Raw genomic sequence first — 25,511 nt, forward strand, 5'->3', positions numbered from 1 at the left:
ATTTGTCTTTCTCAGTCTGACTTATTTCACTTAGCATAATACCCTCTATTATGCCTCTAAAATGGCACAATCTCATCCTTTTTATGGCTGTATAATATCCCATTGTGTGTGTGTGTGTGTGTGTGTGTGTGTGTGTGTACATGCATGTATGTCACATCTTCCTTATTCACCCGTCTATCTGTGGACATTTACACTGCTTCCATATCTTGGCTATTGTAAATAATGCTGCAATAAACATAGGGGTGCATATATTTTTTCAAATTAGTGCTCTCATTTTCTGTGGGTAAATACCCAGTAGTGGAATTATTGGATCATATGGTATTTCTGTGTTTTAATTTTTTAAGAAACCTCTGTGCTATTTTCCACAGCAGCTGTACAAATTTACATTCCCACCAACACTGCATGAGAGTAAAAATAAAAAGTAAAAACATTTTTAAGGTTCTTGTTTAGTAGACCTGACACTACTTTTGAGAAAGGTTTTAAAAGATAGTATTTCCATGAGATTCCCATTTTCCTTAAAAGGGAAGAGTGAGAGCCCTCCTCATTTTAAAATTAATAATATAAATCAAATGGAATGGACTCTTGTGAGGTTTTTACCTTAAGCTTTATCTGCCCTAAACCTAAAATTCTGGAGAAAGGAAACATTAGTTTGGTGACATTTACAAACAATCACCCATCACTCATCACCAAAGTGCAAGCTGCCAGAATAGGAAGGAGAAGGACACTGGCCAAGTTTCTGGGCCTGTGCAAATGCTCAGCTAACCTGGATAGCTTGTTGGGTGGAATTTCTTTGGTTATTTTTCTTTCTGTTGTAACACTAAGCATAAGGTATCTAACAAACAAGATGCAATATGACAAACAAGGTGTGGCCTCAGGTGTATTCCTGAATGAGTGGCTGTCACACCCATTGTCTAAGGAGGTGGTAATAAGAATTAAGAGTCTAATCCTATCATTTTGCTGCTGTTTTTATTTATCATGGAGGGTGTAATTATAGTGTTTCCCTTTTAAATGGCTCTTAAATGTGTTTGGCCAAAGGGGAAAACCAAAGCAGTTGGTAAAAGTCAAGTGTTTCGCCATCTGTCTCTATCATGTTTCCTTGGTTGCAGGTCCAGGAGCCCTGCCGGGGAGAACTAACTTCTTTTTACAAATAGGCCAAATGTATTGATTTTGGCCAACAGCCTCAGATTTAGAAAAACACAATGGCTTTTCCCTCACCTGCTCTTTCTTACTACTTATGAAATTGTTATCAAGTAATAGTGCCAATAGTAAAAACAGTACTGCTCTTGGGTATCCTTCCAGAATTTTCTATGTAGAAACAAAGGTGTATATGTATATGAACACTGAAAAACAAACCCACATGGCGTCATCCTATACACATGCATACTGTCGTTGGTTGACTTACAACATATCCTGAACATCTCTTTATATCAATAAGTAGAGATCTTTTTTTTTTAACAGCAACATAGACTACATATGTCTCTAATGCAATTTTTTTTAAACCAGTTCCCTACTGATGGATATATCCTATTTTTGATGGTTTCAATCATTGCCACAATGTAGACTCCAGTAAGACTTTTGGGAGTATATCTCTGTGATGAGTTTGTAGGTCAAAGGGTATGTGTAACAAAATAATCTTTCAGCGATAAGGACAAAACAGAACAGATCATGAACTTCGGGATATAAGAATGAAATAAGAATGGGTAATATTTTAAGGAGGATGTCATAAAAAGAACCATCTGATAAATTTTCCATTCTGCCACTGTAAGTAGAGAGGCTAAAGTAGCATTTGTACTTTTTTTGTTATCACTTGCTTTTTTTTTAAATGCCCAGTGCAAGCATAGACTCCACTAATAATATTGAGATCCAAAAACAATACTAAAAAAAAAAAAAAAAGATTTGATATGGAAGAAAGAATGGGAGACCTGAGGTCATGCTATGGTTGGTCACAACACCCTGTGATCTTTGACAAATCACCTCTTGGGATTTCAGCTTTCTCATATGTGGAAAGAAAGTGTTGGAAGATCTCTAAACTATCCTTAAAACTACCCTTAAAAATGGTTTTCTGTGTTGTGTCTGCCACATAGGGCTCCTGGGAGTATTGTTCATGAGTGGATGTGCTCCAACCTGGAAGCTAGTTCAGTCCTCTGAACAGGGGGTCTGTTGGTGAGTTCAGCCTGTGTCCGTGTTAGCACTGCAAGTATAAGATGTTTTAGGAAAACATTTTTCATGTTTCCTGTATTGTCTTTGTCATTTGGCCCCAGACATGTGCTCATCAGCTCCAGGAGGAATTGGAGCCAATACTCTACCTGACCCAACCCTCAGAATCTTCCAGAGTAAAGAGCAACCTTAGGGACAATAGAATGTTAGTGTCACTGCTCAATAGTTTGAGAACTTTGGTCTTGTCCATCTTGGAGTCTGTTTTCCAGAAAGTATTTCACTGAAATGGGCACTTGGGCATTCACAAATCTAGCACAGAAAGATTGACCATTGATATTTTCTGGGTTCTCTTTCTAAATCTCTCAGTTAAACAAATAATTAATATTTTAAAATTCCTTAAAAAGGCACCATCTTTTTAGGCCACTCTTAAGTAAATTAATACCTCCATATTTTCAATTTAGTCCAATACTGGGTAAAAAGTAAATGCTCACTAAACAATAGCAACTATTAATACTATTACAATGACAGAAGGTGAACAATTTTGCAATAGCCAATTAAGATAAGGTTAAGGATCTGGAAGACTTTCAAATATATCAATAGAACCGAAGAGAATCTAGGTAGAAAAAATATTAGGGTATGACCCAAATAGTATATAAAAAATTTCAGTTCCTAGCATATTTTATTATAAGTTTTAAAATTTACAGTGAGCTCTCTCTTAGTAAACACAAAGTAGGCATTTATTTCTATTCACTTGTTTTTTTCTTTTTTTTTCCCCACTCACTTTTCATTCATTACAAGGTTTAGCAAATCTATGGATCTGTCCCTGGCAAAACCACTCCATGCTTTGGGTTTCCCCTGAAAGCCCAGATTACCTGGGACATCAAGCCAAAAGGAAGTACAAGTTCACCCCAGATGTGATATGTTCCAATAGGACCTACTGCTTGGTATCTCTTAAGTTCAGCTTGGGTGTCTTTGATGAATAATAAAAATTGAGCATTAAGGAAAAGTCAAGGATAACTCAAATAGAACCAATAAGTTACTTAAGAGTTTAATGATCTTTTGGAGGTCCCTGGAATTTGAGTTCCTGAAACGAATTCCCTCAGACGCTAGACAGATGACTCACCAACTTTGGCCATCAAGGCAGGCTGAGTCATCTAGAGTCAGCTGAATCACCTGCTTTCAGCTGTGTTTTATAAGAATTGAGGCTGGCTGGATATTTATGTCTCTCTGATTGCAAGTATTAAGCATTGAAATATATGGAGAATATGATGTCCTTCTTCGGAAAAACCACACACATTGCTCATGCACAGATGGACTGCATTAGTGAAAGCAGATTAGTAATTGTTTTTATTTCCTGATGATGAAAACACTTCCCTGAACACCTACCTCACTGGATTCTTCACACACCAGATAAACCAAGTGATACTTGATGAGGTTCCAGATTAGGATGTAAGAGACTGATGGCCAACTCCACAGAGCCATAAGACTGGTCCAGAGAACATGTGCGCTGTCATTTGCAGAGCTTGTTTTTAAAGTCTGGATGCTAATTTGGACTGCACACACACTATGAGTAGAGAGTTTTTAAAATAAAGATGTTTCACAATCAGAGAATATTGAAAGAAGTCAGCTAACATTTTCATTGGAAATACTGAGGAAGCATTTGTAGGTGCTCAGTTCTCATGTTGCATATGTTTTTTTTTAAGGGGGATGAGGATTTAGTGGAGGTCAGGTGGCATAAGAACAAGAATCAGGTCAAGGAACATGAAGATTCTTGAGTCATGTGACCCAGATGAACATCCAAAACATATCCAGGTTGTGTTAGATTGGTGTTTCCCAAGCTTGCTTGAGTATGAGGATCACCTGGGGCACTTGTTAAAGAAATCACTTGCCTCACCCAAGCCTACTGAGTCCGAATCAACAGAGTGAGGCCTGAGAATTGACCTTTTAACCAGCATCTTGAGTGATCCTCTTGTAGGGGTGCCTGGGTGGCTCAGTTGGCTGAGCGTCTGACCTCAGCTCGGGTCATGAACTCACAGATTGTGAGTTCAAGTCCTGTGTTGGGCTCTGTGCTGACAGCTCAGAGCCTGGATCCTGCGTCTCCTCTCTCTGTTGCTCCCCTGCTTTTCCTCTCTCTCTCTCTCTCTCAAAAACAAATAAAGATTCAGAACAAAAAAAGTACAGAAATCACTTGCCTCACCCAAGCCTACTGAGTCCAAATCAACAGGGTGAGGCCTGAGAATTGACTTTTTTAACCAGCATCCTGAGTGATTCTTTTGTTCAGACAAGTTTGGGAAACATTGTATTAGATGATCAGTAAGATATCTTTCAACTCTAAGATTTCTCAAATGATCCTTCAAAATACCAACCCTTTTTCCCCCCTCCCTCCAAATTGGGGAGGTAAGAATTAAATGATAACAAATCAAGTTAGCTTGTGGGTGGAAAAATATTGGTGGGGCTGGTCTGCCACCAGATTATAATATATATGAAGATTGTCTTGGGGACACTCAACCTTAGCTACTCAAGGGTTCTGTGTTGTTCCTGCTCTAAATTAATACCTCTTCTCAGAAAGGACTTGAATAATTTATTCACTCTGGAATTTAAAAAGCTTAAGACCCTTCTTGAGTTTTCTCTCTGGCATATTAACAAGATCTGAAATCAACAGAATGAAAGCATCAAGAATGTCAGTAAGTGGGGCAAGCACCAAAATCAGGCAGGGACCTCACTCAGAAAACTGTGCTGAGCTGGTTCAACACGAAGCAGGAGAGTCTGCACCAGTTCAAGGATGGTATAATAGGACATTAGTCATCCAAGCAAAGAAATGTACCAGAAATCAGAACAAAGTCAGTGTCACCATTACAGAGCACAAACTCTAGATATCTTCTTTGAGCAACTTTAATCTCTTCTCACAAACCCATCTGCTGACAAGAGACATTGGAGCAAACTTGTTTTGAAGAGCAAAAATTCAAAAATCATAAATTCATTCTTTCATGTGTTCACTACTATTCCTTGAGGAAATTCATCTATTGATGTATTCAACGTTATTTATTGAGTCCTTCCATGCACCAGGCACTTTCTAGGTCCTTTGAATACAGTAGTGAATAAGGTGCGTTCCTGAGTGCATTCTAGAAGATGTTCTGGAGGTTATATTCTAGAAGGTGAAGGGGATCAGAATACGCTACCCTAAAATATGCGACTTTGGCATAAATATTATTTTGAGCTGATTTAAGAAACAGCAGATGCTGGTAAAAGCTCTTTGTCCTCCGCCCATCTGTCTAAAGGCAGGGCACAAAATTCCCTTCGTGAAGATGTCCCCTCTCTGCTCTCCTGTATCAGGAGGAGAAAAACAGCCTGGGCACTGGCCCAGAGGACCTACAAAAACACACCTTCCTAAAATAATCCTTATTTTACATTCATTTCCCTCATATATCTACCTTCTCATCATTTACGGACCATCAGAGCCTTAGACCCCTTTTTCCTTTGTTTGGTCAGTATTCCACAAATGTATTGCTCTTTGTTAAAATGGTATCTAAGCCCCTGGTCTAACCATTTCTTTGGGATTTTCACTTCATTTATTCAGGCCTTTCATATGCATGTGAAATAACCCTTTTTCTCCTGTTAATCTGTCTTTTGTCAATTTAATTTTCACAACCCCTTGCACAGAGGTAAGAACAAAGAGGAAGGACAATTAGATGGGACTTGCCCTACCCCCAGGTAAGTTTGTGTCTCCATGTCTGGTGGGTGGAATATTGGAGGTGCAGGGAAGACAGAGGACCTACCCAGAAAATGGTGAGGGTAGGGGCCAGGTTTCCTAGTGTTCAGAGGTAACTTTTTTCTGATGAACTTAACCTTCTGAATGTTGGTTCCCAATGAAGAGGTTTTATTATTGCCTCATAGGTGCCCTTATGTATTTCTGAGTCCTTTTGTATGGATTACTTGTGGGGTTTAAGTGCAGGAGCAGTGTAAGGCTCTCCAACTTCAGGGCTGTGAAATCTTCGTAACCCATTTTCAAAAGATTAAAGGATAACAATGAGTAAGAAATACCGAGGTTCTATAGAACCAAAGACTTATAATAACCTCACCTGACAAAGACAATGGTAAAACACTTTGTTCCCAATTAAGGGGTATCTGGAATGGTTTGATTGCCAGAAATCAACTGGTCCCAGTTGGGATCCATTCTGTTCACTAGCTTGGAAATTATTTTTACCATGGATCTTTACAGCTACATTTCCCTCTAGACTCCTGGTAATGCTTGAATCCTTCCGCTGCAAGAAAACAATGAAATCTTTTCTTCTAAAACATATTGACTCTGTCTAATTGGGTTTGTTTCCCATAAGTCAAGAGGATGAATGGCATGTTCAAATATGATGCGATCTGAAGTATTTGACAAAAGATTGGTTGAATGAAAATGACTTTTTGGCATTAGTACAAGATAAGTCACACATTCTAATGGGCCTGTGGCATTTTGTGCTCTTTCTTTGATGATAGGATTTTACACCTGAAGCTGATGGAAATTATCACCTCTTTGGTGTTTGGTTTTCTATACTGTAATACTTTAAGACTGTAACTTTCCTTTCTTTATCAACCTAACTGATGCACTAGTCTGAACATCTTTGTAAGGTTCACTTATATACATATATAGGGACCACCGCCATCTGGTGTATTAGAGAAGATACTACAATTAGCATGTTACTTGCAAACCTACCAGGCAAGCAGCCAATTTCCAGACCATGGGAATTTTCTTCTAGACACATGGGAAAGTTCCAATGGCCACACGAATTTAATAGAATAAAATATTGTTTGACTGGTACTAAAGTAACTAAAATCCTTAATTAAATTATTTTCTTGATGATTGAAAAGAAGGCATAAAGCACCATACTTTGCATTTAGGAAAAATGAAAGCAACTGTCAAGAAAATAAGTAATAACTGAGATTTGGTTAAATTTAAAAATTCTCAAATATGTCTAGATTATCAATAATAGCACATGAAAAATGTAACATTAAGAATAATAATTTTGATGCCCTATAAGACTTTAGTTGTCAATTAGGTTCACTTCTTCTTTTTTTCTTTTTTTCTTTTTTTTTTTTTTTTTAATTTTGAGAGAGAGCTAGGGGAGAGAAGCAGAGGGAGAAAAAGAGAGAGAATCCCAAGTGGGCTCTGCGGTGAGTGTGGAGTTCAAAACCACGACCCTGGGATCATGACCTGAGCCGAAATCAAGTCAGACACTCAACCAACTGAGCCACCCAGGGGCCCCAGATTCACTGCTTCTTAAAGTAAAATGATTTTCATCAGTTTTTTAGTCAGTGGAGATAAATATTCCCTGAAGTTGTTTGAATCCTGCCTAGCACCCTTGATTACCAATGTCTTGCACTAACTAGGTTCTTACTTGTTGAATAGTACCAATTAACTGAAAAATTGCTAAAAGGATAGCTGTTTGGAAACCAGTAAGATCTAGTCCTCCAATTGGCAGCCTTGGGTCAGGAATTCAATATATCTGAGCAGACTTGTCTGTCAAATGGTGAAAATAATAGTGTCTATTTCATAGGTTGGTTAGGAAGGTTATATGCTAAGTTCAATGCATGGTACAAAATTGATGCTCGAAAAAATGTTCCTAGTAAACACACACACACACACACACACCAAGCATTTCAAACAAGTCCTACAAAGAGGATGACATTCTCTCTTTAAATTCTCTTATAAACTCACTCTAACCTCTCTCTAGCTAAGAGGGAGAGTCAATAACAAATTGAAATGTATATTTGAAAAAATATGTTCTTTGTTCTGATAATACTTTCAGAATTAGTGATCATTTGGGATGGTTTATTTTTAAAAGCCTTCCTCAATCTATACCCATAGATACAAATATAGGTTTCTGTGGGTGTTTTGGGGGCTAGTATTGGGTGGAATCAGAGAAATGCTGAATTCAGTTAAGTAACTGGCTGTTTTGGAAATAATGATTTGTAAGTAGCAGTTTGTCTAAATTTTCTTCTAACACATAGTTTTCTGAAATTCATCTAAAAAAGGTGATCTGTATCAGGCTAAAGCCTGTAACTTCATTATGATTTTCTTGCTTTCAGGAAGATCTGTTCATGTAATAGAATAAACATCAAATTTTAAGTAGGAAATCACTATTCTTCTCTGAGCGGCTTTGAGAATAAATACCTATTTTAAATCTTTCTTAGGAAAGGGTTCCATAAGCACGTGAAATGACAGGAGCAGATAAATTCAAAAGGAATTTTAAGCAAGCTGTTTTTAACTGTAGCTCTGTTTTCCAGTAAGTTAATAAACAGCCAGATCGTTAAGGTAGAGTGTAGCTCATATACTTTTTTCCTTGTAAATTTATCTGTGTATGTGTGCGTGTGTGTGCATGTATATTATATGTGATTCAAAGGCTGTGATGTGAGATTGGTAGCAAATGCACTTTTCTGGAAAAGCCCCTGGCTTCTATTCTCTCTTTTAAAAAGAACCAGAAATGTGAAGCCCTGGAAGGTATATTCTTTACCACTAGGGGGAGACAGCTGATAATGAATCAGCTCTCCTTAACCTGCCACAAACCACTTGCTTGGTTTAGTAGGTATTCCCGTGATGTTTCTTGCTTTATTGATTGCCTGGTTTAGTTCGATACATTTTGTTTGCTGAACATGTTACACACCCGGTACTGCTCCTTTATGATGCACAACATGGGCCTGATGAAAGGACAGCTAGTGCTGGACAGCTTTGTAGTAGCTGTCTGGAAAAATTAGTTAACAGATAGGAACGTTTATTCATTCATGTATTTATGCAATAAATATTGGGAGTCCACAGGTCTGTGACAGGCACTGGGCATACAATGGTGAACAATATTATAATATCTGTCCTCACAGAGGTTTTATTGTGTGTGGGGGGGGGTGGAAATAACAAAAGCCAGGTAAACAAATGCATCACTAAAATAATCATGAGCTTTAACAAGACAGACAAAAGAAAGAAGTATTAGGGTAAGACAGAGGATACCTGCAGTTAGAAAAGAGATACTACATTAGGTCAAGCATTACTTTATCTAAGGCTTTGCTATTCTCCATCTAACTAGCAGATTTCAGAGATACATTTATGCCTTACTTTGGTTGTTTTTCTCTTATATAGATTCTGGCAGGTTCTCATAATTCAGCATTTTGGTGCCTTCCAAGCTTGAAATATGACTGGTAACTGATAGCTAGTGCTAGCATCCACCTCCCTCAGTACATCTCTCACAGACACTTGGGAAGCTTCATTAAGAGAGGCATTAGCCGTGGGGTGCCTGACTGGCTCAGTCAGTTAAGCATCTGACTTCAGCTCAAGCCATGATCTCATGGTTCATGAGTTCAAGCCCCTCATCGGGCTCTGTGCTGACAGCCCAGAGCCTGGAGACTGTTTCTGATTCTGTGTTTCCCTCTCTCTCTGCTCCTCCCCTGCTCGCACTCTGTCTGTCTCTCTCTCTCTCAAAACATAAATAAACATTAAAAAGAGAGAGAGAGAGGCATCAGCTGGAAAGAATATGCCTGTCTCTTTCCATTCTGCACTTCAGAATGGAAACTTCTGTGACATAACCGGCTAACTGGCATCCATTTTGTCTGAATAGTTGGAGCACTTCTTGGGAAATATCACACACACACACACACACACACACACACACACATCAAATAAAAAATATCATTCATTTGAAGTTAAAGTTACCTAGCATGGAAAATAAGAAAATGATCTTGATTCTGATATAAATATTGGTAAGACTGTACTGTGAGCTTGGTGCTGTTGAGATTGCACATGTGTTCTAGTCATGACAGGTCACTTAATGCCATTTCCAATATTCTTGATTTCTTTTCTTACCTGAAAGACCCTCCACCTTGAATCCACCTCATGTTTCATTTAGTGGATCTGTGTCTCTTTTAAAATTTTCCTGCATGCCAAGCACATTCTTTTGTTTTTTTTTTCTTTATTCCAGAAACACTCATGTAATGAGCAGTTTGGTTAAATACTGCATTCTTAGTATTTTATAATCATTTCATCTTTGTTAAAAGAAGATATTGACTGGCTACCCAACATCCATTCCTTTTCCAGCTTCCCTTGCAGCTAAGGATGAGAAAAATGATGCAGTTCTAGCCAAAGAGATGTAAGAGGAGATATACTGGTATCTTATATATATATATTAGATATATTATATAATTATATAACTATATATATTCTCCATGGCAAAGGAAAAGGGGGTGTGTGGAGCCTCTCTCATGGCCTTGGCTTTTCCTTTGTCCTTCTTTTGGATGAGATTATGAGGGATGTAATGCCTGGATCTGCAGAACCATCTGGTGAACAAAATGGGAAACCCAAGAGACTCTTGGGGATGCCAACCCAGTGCTCTTGAGTGTGGAGCTAGTGCACCAGCTCTGGAATGAGCATCCTTCTTATTATTTAATTTAATGTCTTTATGATTTACACCACTATTAAATTTGTTCTACTGTTCCTGGGGGTCAAACAGACCCTAGCCAACACAATCTGAATATTGAAATCCCTCAAAAACATCATCTCGCTTTAAATTTTGATACTCCTGAGAACTCGGCCCAGTGCTCAGGACAGAGTAGTGGCTAAATACACATATGTAGTCTAGATGTTTTACCTCTGTGACCTATACTTTCTCAAGTTTATCACCAAATGAACTTCTTGAAATTAATCTCATATGCTTATTTATGGGACTGCTAAATTGTGATAAGGAAATTGCCCTACATGGATGTCTGTTATATAAGATGCATATGGGTCGGAGTGCAGCTTATGCATACTTTGCCATGGTAAACTTTAATGATTATGAGCTTCTGACATACATGCTTTTAGAAGGAGATGCCTCTACCAGTGCCAGCTCTGTTCCTTATACAAAATATACAGACAATGGGTGCATTGGTTGGGGGAGAGAGGAGGGAAGAAAGTTGGAAGCAGGAAAACATATTTGATTACTTGAAAGGTATGAGAGATCATTTTAAATTCCTCGAAGCAGAAATATTCCCTTGTTCATCTTTGTATCTTCTATAATAGTGTTTCTAAGATCTTCGTCTGATCATTCAGAATCAACTAGAGTTTTGCTAAAATTCACAGTCCTGAACCCTACTCCAGAACTAAAGAAAGAATATCTCTGCAAGCAGGCGTGGGAATCCATTATTTTACTCACTTGTCAATCACTGCCCCACTTCCTAGCAAAGGGCTTTGTATATGTTAGAGACTCAGGAAATAATAGAATGAATACATGAATGATACAAAGATAAAGCAGTCTCTCAAACTTAGATCCAATCTCTGAAGCCATTCCTTTAAAACCATATTTATTTGATGAGGCACATTATTTCATTTAAAGTAGAAAGTACCCTTTTGTATTTTTAATTTTTTTAAACATTTTTAAGTTTATTTTTGAGAGGCAGCAAGAGAGAGAGAGAGAGAGAGAGAGAGAGAACACAGGGAAGGGGCAGAGAGAGAGAGAATCCCAAGCAGGTTCCATAGCATCAGTGCAGAGCCCTATGCAGGACTCAAACTCATGAACCATGAGATCATGACCTGAGCTGAAGTTGGATGCTTAACCGACTGAGCCACCCAGGTGCCCCAAAAGCCCCTTTTTTAGATGGGCAAGACATTTTCTTTGACAACCAAGAGGACAAACCATTTAAATGATTCTCTTGGTCTCAAATGTAAATAAGTTGAAACGGAGAATAATATTTATTTTTAAACACTTGGGCACTTAGAAATGAAGACAAAACATTCTAGGACCTCAACCCCCTAAATATCCGTGACAACTTCTCTGTGAATTTGTTTTTCCGATGTATTCCTCCCTGGAAGCTGGGCATAACTAGATTTGGCTACACGTTCGCTGAAGAACAAGCTTGCTTTCTAGACAGGGATAGAACATATCTACAGCAAACAAAATGGTGAGCACAGACTCCTCTCTAAAGTAGTAATCTGGCTACACCCCTGCTCTTCTGACCCCAGTGGAAGTCTGAATCATCTCCACACCAGCCACAGCCCACTTCCCTGAAAGCTGTGGTTCCAGAGACTTGTGCTTTCCTGCTTTGCTAAAGTTGGATTCTCTTGTATGTGAGCCACCCTGGCATCAACTGTTGAAAGAGTCACCATGTGGATTCTTTTGGTGCAGGAGGAGAGAAATCCCTTGCTTGAGTAGCCAATGTTGAGGGATCTGTTTTAGTAGCATGTGGATTCAGGCCACTGAGGAAGTATCTGTTTGGGGGGAGTGAAGAGGTCTTATTTAATCAAGTTTTATTAATCAAGTTTGCACAACAAACTGGGTCATCTAACTCCCCGCCAAACTTCTCTCTCTCCCTCCAATAGAGTCAAGCCAGTTTCTTCCCCTTGTTCCACGTGCCTTGTACCTTAAAGAAAATATGCATTTGCCCAATATCTTCTGCTCCAACTGGAATTCCTTATTCTTTTCTCTTCACCAATAATGAGAACAGTGCTCATAATAACCACTGAGCAGTTAGTATGTGCTTTATACATATTGTTTCTTCGAATTCTTATTATGACTCAAGGAGGTAGGTAGTACTATTATCCCCATTTTATACATAAGAAATGGATCACCAAGGGGTTAAATTACTTGGCTAAGGTCATCCAGCCAGTATGTGGCAGAACTAGATTCAAATCCAAGACTGTCTGATTCTAACGTCCCTGCTTATAGCCTTCAAGCACTCGTTGGAATTGTCTTTTTCTAGTCTCTCATTGTCCCTGAAGCCTTTTTGACTTTTCACATTGATTATTATCTAAATCATACATATTGGTACTTTAAATAACAAAATCATAGAATGTCAGAGGTAGCAGGAATTCAGAAACTATCTAGATCACCTCACTTCTTTTACAAATAAGGCATTTGGGGACCAGAGAGGCTGTTCTTGTTAGAAGTATTACAGGATTCAGTCATGCACTTAAGGCAGAACCCTGCTGATTCCAAGGCATTCTCCTAGACTTTCTGATATGGTAGATCAGGTGCAAGGGTCTGGGAATGTGCATTTTTTAAAATATCTTCATGATTGAGTCCAATCATCAGACAAAGTTGGGAGTCACTAATATTCTGTATCACTTAGTGTTTCAACTGTGTTTGGTGCTTCATTTATTTTATCTGCATTTTTTTATCTCTCAAATCTTACTTTGTTGAGACCCTATTCTACACTTTTGTATCCCTTACAGTGTCCCACCAGGAGCTAGACATAGCTTAAGTGTCTAGTAAATGCTTGTGAATTGAAAGGAAGAAAGTTTTAGATACTGAGTATTGACGAGGAGGTGGCAGGGAAAATGGATTATGGCAATTAGTTCCAAGGCCACATAGAGCAAATGCTCCACGTGGGAGGCAAAAGAGGTGGTGATTATAAGATTTGGCTTGTCTTATTTGCTTCAGCTCATAATGACTCAGAAGCGTGGTTGGCCAAAGATTTCAGATAGTAGAGTTTGGATTTCTGATTTTCTTTTGCCTCCTGACTGGGTAGACATGCTTAATAAATGTGATCCCCAGATGTTCAGGACATGTCATGTTCTGCTATGAGCACATGGAATCAGGCCCCAGCGACACTCTTGCCTTGGAGTGGCAGAGCCTTATATGGAAGCAGAGTGTACTTTTCACTTTACTGGGGGATCTTTAAATAGCAGGGAACAGCAACTCAAAGCTTTTCAAAGAGCTACTTAAAGTTATTTTTCTCCATGACAACAGCCTGCCAATAAGGATAGAATTTAAAGAACTAGGACCCTAAGTAGAAAGAGAAAAGGAAAATTTCCCTGCTAAATTGAATGCTCAGAGATGAACCACAGCCAGAGTGTAAATCCCATACGTTGACGCACATCTATAGAACAGATGAGATGAGCAATCAAAGTGCACTCTTTAATTATCTGTGTGCAAAAGCAGGAGGATATTTAAAGGTGTTCACTTGGTGGTATATCGGGTGGAGGGAAATACTCACAGTCATATGCTGTGATTGCTGATGTTGAAATGATGGATCCATTTTCTTCTGTGTTACTCTTAATGGTTTGGAGGACTAATTTTGTTTCAGGTGCTTAAAGATCAACTTATAAATAATTCTCCTGGGTTTCCTGTGCCTACATCTCACAAACTCACTGTTTGCCCTGCCTCCTGAAATCTGCCTCCCAGGATAGGCTGCAGTGGATTCAACTCCTGATTTCTTCTTTTCCACCAAATGAAAATATTCAGATGACTTCTCGGGGAGTCCCTGCATAGTTTTGTCATTTTAATTAAGGCTTTATTGTTTTAGAGCAGTTTTAAGGTCACAAGTTGGTGAAGGTACAGAGATTTCCCATATACCTCCTGCCCCTGTCTACATATGTGTAGTTCCCCTCATTATAAACCCTCCCCACAACCAGAGAGGTAGATTTATTACAACTGATGTACCTACATTGACACATCCTAATCACCCAAAGTCCGTCATTTACATTATGGCTCACACTTGGTGCTGTACATTTATGTAGGTTTGGACAATCATATAATGACATATTTCCATCATTCTGGTATCATACAGAGTATTTTCACTGCCCGAAAAGTCCTCTGTGCTCCATCTATTCATTCCTCCCTCTGGCAAGTATTGATCTTTTCACTGTCTCCATAGTTTTGCCTTTTCCAGAATGCCATATAGTTGGAACCATATAGTATACAGCCCTTTCAGACTGGCTTCTTTCACTTTGTAATATGCATATAAATCTCCTCCATGTCTTTTTGTGGCCTGCTGGCTCATTTCATTTTAGTGCTGAATAACAGTCCATTGTCTGGATGTAGCACAGTTTATTTACCCATTCATTTGTTGAAGAACATCTTGGTTGCTTCCAACTTTTGGCAACTATGAACCCTAACTGCTGCTGTAAACATCTGTGAGGAGAGTTTTGTGGAGACATAAATTTTCATCTCCTTTGTGTAAATACCAAGACATGCCATTGCCAGAACTGCTGGATTGTATAGTAAGAGTGTGTTTAGTTTTACAAGAAACCACCAAATTATTTTCCCAAGTGGCTGTTCTTTTTCTGCTTTGCCACCAGCAGTGAATGAGAGTTCCTGTTGTTCTGTATCCCTGTGAGCATTTGGTGTTGTCAGTGTTCCAGATTTTGGCCATTTTAATAGGAGAATAGTGGTATGTAATTGTTGTTTTCATTTGCAATTCCCCGAGGACATACCATGTGGAGCATCTTTCCATATGCTGGTTTGCCATTGGTATATCTTCTTCAGTGAGTAGTCTGTCAAGGTCTTTGGACCATTTTTTTTAAGTTGAGATAAAACTGGTATATAACATTAAATATGTATCACGTGCATAACATTATAATTCAACATCTGCAGGCAAGAATTTTTATTTATTATCACTGAATCACATCGGATTTTTATTTCTCTGTCCTTAGAGGCCATATTTATCTCCCACATTGGAAGGATTTATGTGATTTATCTTCTGCTACTAATTGGCCCCAAGAATAAGGATGGACCTGCCCTGACAACTTTCTTACCCTTCACCTCCAACCAACTCCTAGCCAAACTTAGCAGCAATAGCTTTAGAACTGATCAATTCCAGAAATGGAATAAATACAATTTTCTGATTCAGGGATACCCTCTACAGTGTTCCCTACAAATGCTCATCCAAACTTTACCCAGTGACAGCTCTCTAGCTTGACAGTGACAAGTTTCACCACTGACCAGTATCAGGGATTACCATCCATCTAACAAATATTGGGTGCCCTTTATATGTCAAGCTCTGAGCCAGACCCTGGGGCAGTGAATCAATCAGACAGTTATCAACGTCTTCCTTATGGGGTCAAAGTGGCTTTTCTGTAATGACCGGCTCTCATCTGGCCCATTGAAACCATATAACTGGCTATTCCGTTTCTCCAAAAACTTGAAGACAACAATCAGACCCCCTCAAAGTCCATTGTCATTCTGGTCACCCCTTCCTTTGGACACGGTCCACTTGGTCAATGACCCTTTGAAAGGAGACTACTCAGAATTTCTACATCCTGGGCTTTTCTGCTCATATTGGGATACTCGGGTCTTAATAACAGTTTCCTAAATCTGTGGAGTTACATTGCTTGACATGTTTCCAGAGTCTAGAGGTACAAGCTTGCATATGTATATATCCCTTGGGGAGAAGGAGTTGAAAAGATTAACTTCAACCTGGGGAGTTGTTTTTCTTCTGCTTTTTAACCAGAAAAATAAATGCGATTGTAGCTTTGAAAACTGAAATGCTAGCTTTTAAACAACATGCAAATAATAGACTTCAAGCTTTCAAGGGGAAAACGGGCTCCGTAAAAATTCTGTGATAGGAACCCCTACATTGTCCTTTTAGTTGGTAAATTGAGAATAAGTGGTAAACAGAAAGTAATCGCCTCTAACTACATTTCACTGAGAACTAATGTCCCTCTGACCAGTCAATAATGTTAACTTACAAAAACAGTAAGCCAGGTTTCTCCACAGTGACAACATAAATAGGCAATGATTACAGTCCTTGAGCTTTTGCCCCCTCCCCCTTCCAGCTTGACTTTGCAGGAGCAGGGGAAGGAACTTGGGGTCGGGCTGTTACAGCAAAGCATACTCAATACCACCCATGACAAAGGGGCTGTGGTTGATAATACCAAGGACCAGATAGTCCCTCTGCTCTTACACTTGGCTTCTTCTATGACTGGAAACATCAAACTCACTCCAGGAAGAGTCAACTACTTTCTCTTACTTCAGAATTTGGAAAGAATGATTGTTCTCTTGACTGATTATTCTCTGCTCCCATTTCTTACCTTGTTCTGCTTCCTGGATGTGTTCTCTGCCTTTCTCTGCCCTGCTTTTGGCTCCAGGGGGCTGGCCTCTGCAGGTACATCTCCCACCTTTCCCCCTGATGTGCAGTTCACTCTGGCCAGTGAGGGGCCCAGGTAAGAGGGTGGGAAGAGAGCGAGATCAATGTAGATCTTCCAAACCCTGTGCTTCTGAAGCGTGTCTCTAGAAGTAGCTGTGTCTAATTACTCCACATCACAGCTCTTGCCAAGCAGCCCCTAACCTAGCGCTCCAGCTCTCAATAGGCTCTGAGGACTCTGTGTCCTCCCCTGGGCCCTGTGCTCTAGGACTGATGATGGCCTCTGGTCATCTGATGGTCTCTGGGCACCTCAACCTCCCTAATTTTTTCTTATCCCTGCTCTCACCTCTGTCCTATCATTACAGCCTCTTCATTCAAATCATCTGGAATGAATTCCTTCCTGCCTGTTTGACGGATAAACCTCTGATGTTTGGGTCTCTTCTCTGAGTCATGGAGCCCCATGCCCTCAGCACTGGGGAAGCCTTCTTACCTTCCTTAGGCAGGTGTGGCCCCAGGCCCAGGACCGGAGTTTAGGCTATTCCAACCTGGCAGCTCCTTGAAAGATACATTCCAGACCCTCCTGGAGTGGAGCCTTAACAATTTCTATTTTGAAAGAAATCCATGAGGCAAGAATAGCAAAATAGTGATAATTGTTCAAGTTGGCTGATGGGTACATGGGGCTCTTTATACCATTTTCTCTGCTTTTGTGTATGTTGGAACATTTTTGCTATAAAAAAGAATCAGACATGTAAAATTCTTAGTTGAGAACCACTGTTTCAAAGTAGATGTCTGCAATATATTTTGCTAATCTCATTATTTCCTGTCTTTCATTGGCTCCCATCACACCATGGTAGGGTCTCCATCTGGGTAAATAATGGGATGGGACAAAGAGATCCAGCATCTGTCAGTCCCTACCTCACAGATACCTTTATAGATTGGGGTTGAGCAGATTTGGCTAAGTCACTTGGTCCTTTTTAAACAATTTGCATTTATATAGACATAGTTTGTGACCATTAGCCAAACTGTTGGTACAGAATTGAAAACCCAGGTTAATACACTCTGGTGTGGCTCTCTCCTCTGTCCCTTCTTTATGAGAAATTCCTCAGAAGTCAAACCTTTCTATTTGTTCCATGCAAGAACAGGACACAGAATTTTGAGTAACAAATTCAGATTTCCAGTCTCTGCTTCTGTGTGATCTTGGGCAAGAGCCTTACCTTTTCAATTTCTCTGATTTCTTTAATTTCATAGCAATAGTAGTTAAAAGTACGTCCCTGGCTCTGAATCATAGTTCTGCCACTTCCTATCCATGCGACTTGGGCCAAGCTGCGTAACTTTTGTATGCCTCAATCTTTCCATCTGTAGAATGGACATAGTAATAGAAACAACGTCACTCGGTTACTGGGGAGATTAAATGAGCTACTATATGTAAAGGGAGTAGTGTAGTACCTGGTGTATAAGTTCTATATAAGTGGTGGCTGACGCTGTTATCATTACTGTTACTTAAATTTACATTTATAACTCTGGAGGATGAGACAGAAGGAAACATAGCAACAGTTTCAGATATAGAGTTTCTAGGGATTTTTAAAATCATGATAAAATTTGAAAATGGCTGCTGTAGAGTTTGCGGAAATTAATGGCCATAAACTCCAGGGGGGGAAGAGTCATTCAAACAAGCCAGTGCAGCCAACTCCCTAATTGCTGGTCATTTTGTACACTTCCGAGCTTCTACACCAGCCTGGGTGGAGGGCCTGGCTGGATCTGGAACTCTTCTTCTCCTGCTCTGGCCTGGTCTGAGCAAGCAACCCAAGTTACTGGGTTTGATGTGTGGGAGGTGGCGGTGAAGGGAGCGCAGGGGAGCAGGGACGATGCTCCTAAATCACACAGAAAAGACAAAAATGCCGAGACGGCCTTGGCTTACGTGTGTCCATTCTCAGCCAACTTGAGGACACACGGCTTCATTTAACAAACGCGACCTCATGTTCCTGTCCATTAAAAACTATGCAAATGTGTTTTGAATTTTCTAGGCAAGGGTGTATTACCTCCTATTGCTGACTATTAAAATTCCTGATAAAATCCAACCTCCAAAAGTTGGACAGCAGGAAAGAGAGAGAGTCAAGGAAAAATTTAGGCCTTTTAATAATGTAGCACAAAAACATAAATTAATAAGTTGACCCTAAAAAGCAGCTCCTTGAGTACTCCTTTGGCTGGGAGGAAAAGGGCTAACCTTTCTTTTCTTCACACCTAACCTAACCGAGCCAAATACCTGTAGGCTCCAGGTTGAGGACCCTTGTTTCAATGTTCTTTTAATGTAGATCTGGCCTTTACAGGAGCCAGATGCTGAATAATATAAGCTGATTTGGCTTTAAACTAATGTCTAGCAAATGGTGAAAGGTAGCTTTTCCTTAGACCAGTATGTCTTTGCTCTGAAATACCAGTCACTTATACTCTTTGGTATGGTCTGCTAATTTCTCCAACGCCTTGTGGCATGTCATTAAAAGTCACCAGCTAAGAAAAGTCAGGTCTTCTGTGACTAGTTTTTGTTTTGTGAATGTCAAGGAGACATGTGGTCATTGTGCAAAGACTATTGTTCTGAAGACTCTCAGGGTGTCCAATTGGGGTGGCTGCCTGCCTTGTTATGTGCCCCAGTAGCCATGTCTGTGCCATAACCCTTTCTTTGCGGGGAATGACTTTCCTTCCACAAGTTCTCATCCTTCTACTCCCTGTTCTATTGTATGTCCTGGACAGAGCTGCAACAGTGCACTGCTGGCCACAGCGGAGGGTTGAATGGTAGGTAGTTGACTTAAACCGAGCAGTCTGTGTCTCACACTCCACTTTGGTTTGCGGCTGGGAGGGGCACCCAAGCTGGTCTAACCAGAGTCCTTCCTCAGGATGTATCTCCCCGCACCCAACGCTTCATTATGAAAATTCTCAAACAAGTTCTAAAAGAATTTTATCATAAACACCCACCACCTCAACTCTATCATTTAGCATCTTACTACATTTGATTTATTATCTATCTATCCTTATATCCAGCTATTAATTCAAATTATTGTTGGTGCATTTCCAAGTACATCACAGACATTATTAGTACATTTTGATGTAAGAGTTTTAGGATGCATTCAAATAGGGTTTAGTGTTTATTTACAGTGGGTTTTCCTTTTGACATAAAAATCATATACAATGAAATGCACATATTTTAATATTTGCAGAGTTTTTTTTTGAAAAATATGTACCTTCAAGATTTATTTTCACAGGAGTGGAGGAGTAGAGAGAAAGCTTCTTTCCCTTTTGGAAGGTGAGGCTCCAAGATGTGAGCCCAGAGTGGGGCAATTATGACTCTAGCTGAGGATTCTGAAAGCCAGCTGGAGATAAGAAAGCTGACATATCAATGTGGAGGCAGAGCTAAGAGACAAAAATAATTTTGAAAGTATTGTAGTCATTTCTACCCTTTTTTTTTTTGCAGTTTGGTTACATGAGCCCATAAATTCTCATACTAGCCTATTTTAAGTTGTTTTTCTTTTACTTACATTTAGTCCTGACTAATATTTGATATGTGTGTGTGTGTGTGTGTGAACCATTAATTTTATTTATTTTTACTTTTTTAAATAAATTCTTCATTTTTAATGTTTATTTATTTTTGAGAGAGACAGAGACAGAGTGTGAGCAGGGGAGGGGCAGAGACAAAGGGAGACAGAATCTGAAGCAGGCTCCAGGTTCTGAGCAAGCTGTCAGCACAGAGTGAGTCGCGGGGCTTGAACTCACAAACTGCGAGATCATGACCCGAGCCGAAGTCGCATGCTCAACCGAGGCGCCCTAAACCATTAATTTTAAGGAGGGTATTACGTGTCTATTGCAGGTATCAGCACCCCAAGTTGGGAGAGGTTAAGAAGGTCTAAGGTTTCTCATAAATCTAAGGGACTGTAGATCTAGTAAATTGAAAGCATTGGCCTCACCTGGGTTCTGGCTGTGGCTCCATCCTATGTGGGGATAAGAGAACATTATGCGTAGGCACTAGCAGCTTTATTCAAAGCAGACTCTAACATAAAAATGAAAGCAAAACGTGACATATCTTAACCTTAATATTGAAAGTACAGTTACTGATAGAAGTAAGGACCCTTAGAAACAAGACCCTAACATACTTGCTAATTATTTTTTTTCTAACTTTGAGCATTACCCAGTTTTTGTGGCTTTAGCTAAATAATTACAGAAACAGAGGCAGTATGTTTTCACTGTTAGAGGTAGAATAGGTTGCAAAATGCCAAAATGGGTCCGATCTGGAAAATGTTGAGTCCATGTGTGAGAGAAGGGAAAAAAGACGAAGACTCTCAATCATCCGAGGGGGAGTAAAGGAAGTATTTTATTGCCCAAGAGAAATTTTGACTTTTTTTGGATTTTGGTTCATACATATGATACTATTTATCAGTTGTGTTATTTTGGTATTCTATGGTCAGAGTTTATTCCTCTTTCTCTCTTTGTCTCAAACCAAAATAAAAAGTCTGTTTTTGGTGAGTTCTATATAGGTCAGAAAAGTGGTTACTTTGGTGGGGAAGGGAAGGGCTTGTGGATGGAAAAGTGTCCATGGAGGGTAGGTGCCCAAGTTCTTTTTCTTTACCTGAATGGAGGCTACATGTGCCTTCCTCTTTTATTAAAGTATGAATTCACTTTGTAGGGGTTTTGTTTTTTGTGTTTTGTAATTTACAATAAAAATCCTAAAATCTCGGGGCGCCTGGGTGGCTCAGTCGGTTAAGCGGCTGACTTCGGCTCAGGTCATGATCTCGCGGTCCATGAGTTCGAGCCCCGCGTGGGGCTCTGTGCTGACAGCTCAGAGCCTGGAGCCTATTTCAGATTCTGTGTCTCCCTCTCTCTCTGACCCTCATGCTCTGTCTCTCTCTGTCTCAAAAATAAATAAACGTTAAAAAAAATTAAAAAAAAAATCCTAAAATCTCAAGCAAATATATAAAGACAAGATTCGATAAAGCTATGAGATGAGTACATTTTTAGTGCTTAATTCATTATACACTTTTCTGTATCATTGGAATATTTCATAATATAAAAGTTTAATTAAAACCGTTTCCTCCTTGACCTCCACAACTTTTTTTTTAAAGAACAGAATTTTTTACAGGTTTTTATTTCTGATGTCTGTCCAAAGTGACAGCAAATGACGGTCATCCCCAAATTGTCACTAGCACCTTCTTATTTTGCATTGTCTACTGAAATTAGCTCTTTGATCTCCAGAGTTTCTAGGTTCCTTAACTCTTTTGTGTGAGTTTTAGCTCGATTCGTTTTATGTCAAATATGTGACCTTTACTATATATTTTTATAACTTCCAATTACATTTTATCTGACCAGATCTACTCATGCCAAAGTGAATGGGAATAATTAAAGTAATTATTTGGGTAACTTATATTAAACCTTACTTGTTCAGATAATTTAAAGAAAAACAGAGAAAAGAGTGTAGTGATGAGGTGCTTGGATGGCTCGGTTGAGTGTCTGACTTCAGCTCAGGTTATCATCTCACGGATTGGTGGGTTTGAGCCCCATGACAGCAGGGAGCCTGCTTGGGATTCTGTTTCCCTCTCGCTCCCTGCCCCTCCCCCGCTCACATGTGCTCATTCACTCTCTCAAAAATAAACATTAAAACAAATTTAAAAAGAAAGAGTCTAGTGGTGATTGTCCTCCGTTACCCGATTATTGTCCCAATTCCTGGTTTTGTTTGGATTTTGAGGTTCTTTATTTTTTCCCAGACTTTATTTTTTTTAGAACAGTTTTAGTTTCACAGCAAAATTGAAAGGAAGGTGCAGAGATTTCCCACATACTCCCTGAACTGATGGGTCATAATCACCCAAAGTCCATAGTTTACATTAGGGTTCATTCTTGGTCTTGTGCATGTGGTGGACGTGGACAAATGTATAATGAATGTATCCATCACTATGATATTACACAGAGTCTTTCCACTTGCCCTAGGAATCCTCTGTGTTCCACCTCTATTCATTCCTCTCTCCACCCTGCAACTCTGGCAACCACAGATCTTTTTACTGTCTCCATAGTTTTGCCTTTTCCAGAATGTCATATTGTTGCAATCGTGAAGCATACAGCCTTTCAGATTGCTTTCTTTCACTTTGAAATATGCATTTAAGTTTCCTCCATTTCTTTTTATGGCTTGATAGCTGGTTTCTTTTTAGCATTCTATAATGTTCCATTGTTTGGATGTAGTGCATTTTATTTACCTATTGACTTACTGAAGGGCATCTTGGTCACTTCCAAATTTTGGCAGCTATAAATAAAGCTGCTATAAACATCCATGTGCGTGTGCGGGTTTTTGTATATACATAAATTTTCAGCTCCTTTGGGTAAATACCAAGGAGTGTGATTGCTGGCTCTGCCGGATTGTATGGTAAGAGTATGTTTAGTCTTGCAAGAAACCACCAAACTGGTCTTCAAAGTGGCTATACCTTTCTGCATTGCCACCAGCAATGAATGAGAGTTCCTGTTGCTCCACATTCTTGTGAGCATGTGGTGTTGTCAGTGTTCCAGAATTTGTCCATTCTAATAAGTGTGTAGTGGGATCTCGTTGTTTTAATTGAGGTACTTAAGCATATTATATTAGCAGGGCATTGGTGAGAGCAATAGCTGATAATGTTTAAATAGTTGCCATATGCTGGGCACTGTACAAAGCACTTAACAAACATCATCTGATTTAACATAAAATATCATTCCACCACTCTTGTGTTATAAGCACTACTACTGTCTCTAATTTAAAGATAAGAAGACTGAGGCTTTGGAGGGCAACATTTCCAAGTCACACAGTTAGCATGGGACAGCAGGGCTGGCTTCATGGGTGCAGACCTAGGGAGTCACACTGACCTTGTGGTCAGAAAAGTCCTATATTTGGTTTAGTGCTTAGAGATCACTGTCTTGAGGTACTTAATAATTTGTACACAAAGAGCCCTGCACTTTCATTTTATACCGAGCTTGGCAAATTCTGCCCTGTAGGGTGGAGCTGGGTATTTGACATCAGAGGCTATGCTGTTAATCACTAGTCTATTCTGCCACTCTTTACCTCTCTGAATGAAGCTAGAAGGAAAAACAAAGAAACAAAACAATGAAAACAAACAAAAGCACCTCAAGAAGGAAGTAAACAAATTAAAAAAAACTAGTAGCAGATGACCAGCTGACATGGTGTTTGGAGAAATTAATTTTAATATGTGTGACTTGGGCTTCAATGAACATTTTCTGGACATAGTTCTTGGTAAATAAAACGAATATGGGCAACTTGTTCTACCTTAGGAGATACACACACTCCCATGATATAAGGTTCATTTTTCTATATTTATTGCATGCGGCTGATTCAAGAGCCTTTTCTAAAACAAACCAGTATTTGGAGATCAAGGGTGAAGTCATCAAATCTGGAGATTTGCTCATTGTTTCCTCCAACCCAGGAGTGATTCTCACTACCCCGCTTTTAGACCTACAAACTCCATCCACCCTTACGCCAAGTGAAGCCTCTGCACAGAAAGTGCCAGGAAAACTGTGGCTGCGGATTGGGCAAACGACACTGCGCGTGCCCATCCGAGGAAGATCCAGGAGGAGGCGCGGCCATTTCTTTTTCCGGTGCGCCCTTCATTTCCGGTTTCCTGTGCTGTGGGTGCTGAGGCTCCCTTCCTCGCCTGCTGTGGCAGCTACTGGTGCACTTACCGGGTTTCTTGCCCTTGTTTTGCTTGTGGTCTCCGCCTGTGCTTGCCTCCTCCCTGGGGTTGCTCAATTTGAGCTGCTAGATAATAGCTTGTCTCATTTAGCCGCAAGGGTCCTCCTGGCTTGGCGGCGAGAGGAAGCTTGGCTTGTACTCCTCCCTGACGCGTCTTGCTCAGTGGGCTGCGAGGGTGAGGGCTGGCGGCCGCAGAAAGGTGGAAGCTGGTGCAGGGCCTCCGCCCTTCATTGCCCCTGACCCTAGGAGGCCTCTGCTGCCTGCTCCTTAACAGCCTGGAGGCTTTGATGCCTCAGGGGTGTTAAATCTTACAGTTTAGCGTTACTTTCTAGTCAGAAAATGGAATCACAGGAGAAACGGCTTTTCTTGCCACATGGGGGCTTGGCCAAGGTTCATTGGTAGTTACCAACGTTCCTCTTCTCGCCCCACCCAGCTCAACAATGCCCATCATTGTTTCCAAGAGGGTTTCACCGGTGTCTGGTGAGCACTTGTACAGGCAGGTCCGCAGCAGCACCCAGCAGAGCGTTACATCTTCCTAGAGCTAGTAGGTAATTCCCAATGACCAGCATTCCAAACTGAAGGACTGTCATGCCTAAGTAATCTTTCCTTCATCATGGATTAAGGGTGGATATTTAAAAATAAGAGTAGCCCTAAGGTTGTTTATATGTTCCTCACCACACACATCTATCTGTCAGGTAATATTTTGTCAGTGCAGCTTGAGAAGTACTGGTCATTTTAATAGACTAGTTGAAACTAACAGATGATAAAAGTTTCAGGGAAGTGTGATTTGCCCAAGATCTAAGATGTCAGCCTAGATTTTTCTATGCCAGGAACGCTGTTT

General features: G+C 39.9%; 1 long non-coding RNA gene across 1 annotated transcript; it reads right to left on the minus strand.

Moving 5' to 3' along the window:
• Nucleotides 1-11,570: 11,570 nt before the first annotated feature.
• LOC125932663 (uncharacterized) lies at nt 11,571-25,084 on the minus strand. The gene is made up of 4 exons (XR_007460717.1): nt 24,661-25,084; nt 18,180-18,321; nt 17,456-17,692; nt 11,571-12,370 (listed from the first exon to the last, which is right to left on the minus strand). It is a non-coding gene; the product is annotated as an uncharacterized LOC125932663 (long non-coding RNA).
• Between the last annotated feature and the right edge of the window lie 427 nt (nt 25,085-25,511).

The sequence above is a fragment of the Panthera uncia genome, chromosome D2 (assembly GCF_023721935.1).
Source record: "Panthera uncia isolate 11264 chromosome D2, Puncia_PCG_1.0, whole genome shotgun sequence".
NCBI lineage: Eukaryota > Metazoa > Chordata > Mammalia > Carnivora > Felidae > Panthera > Panthera uncia.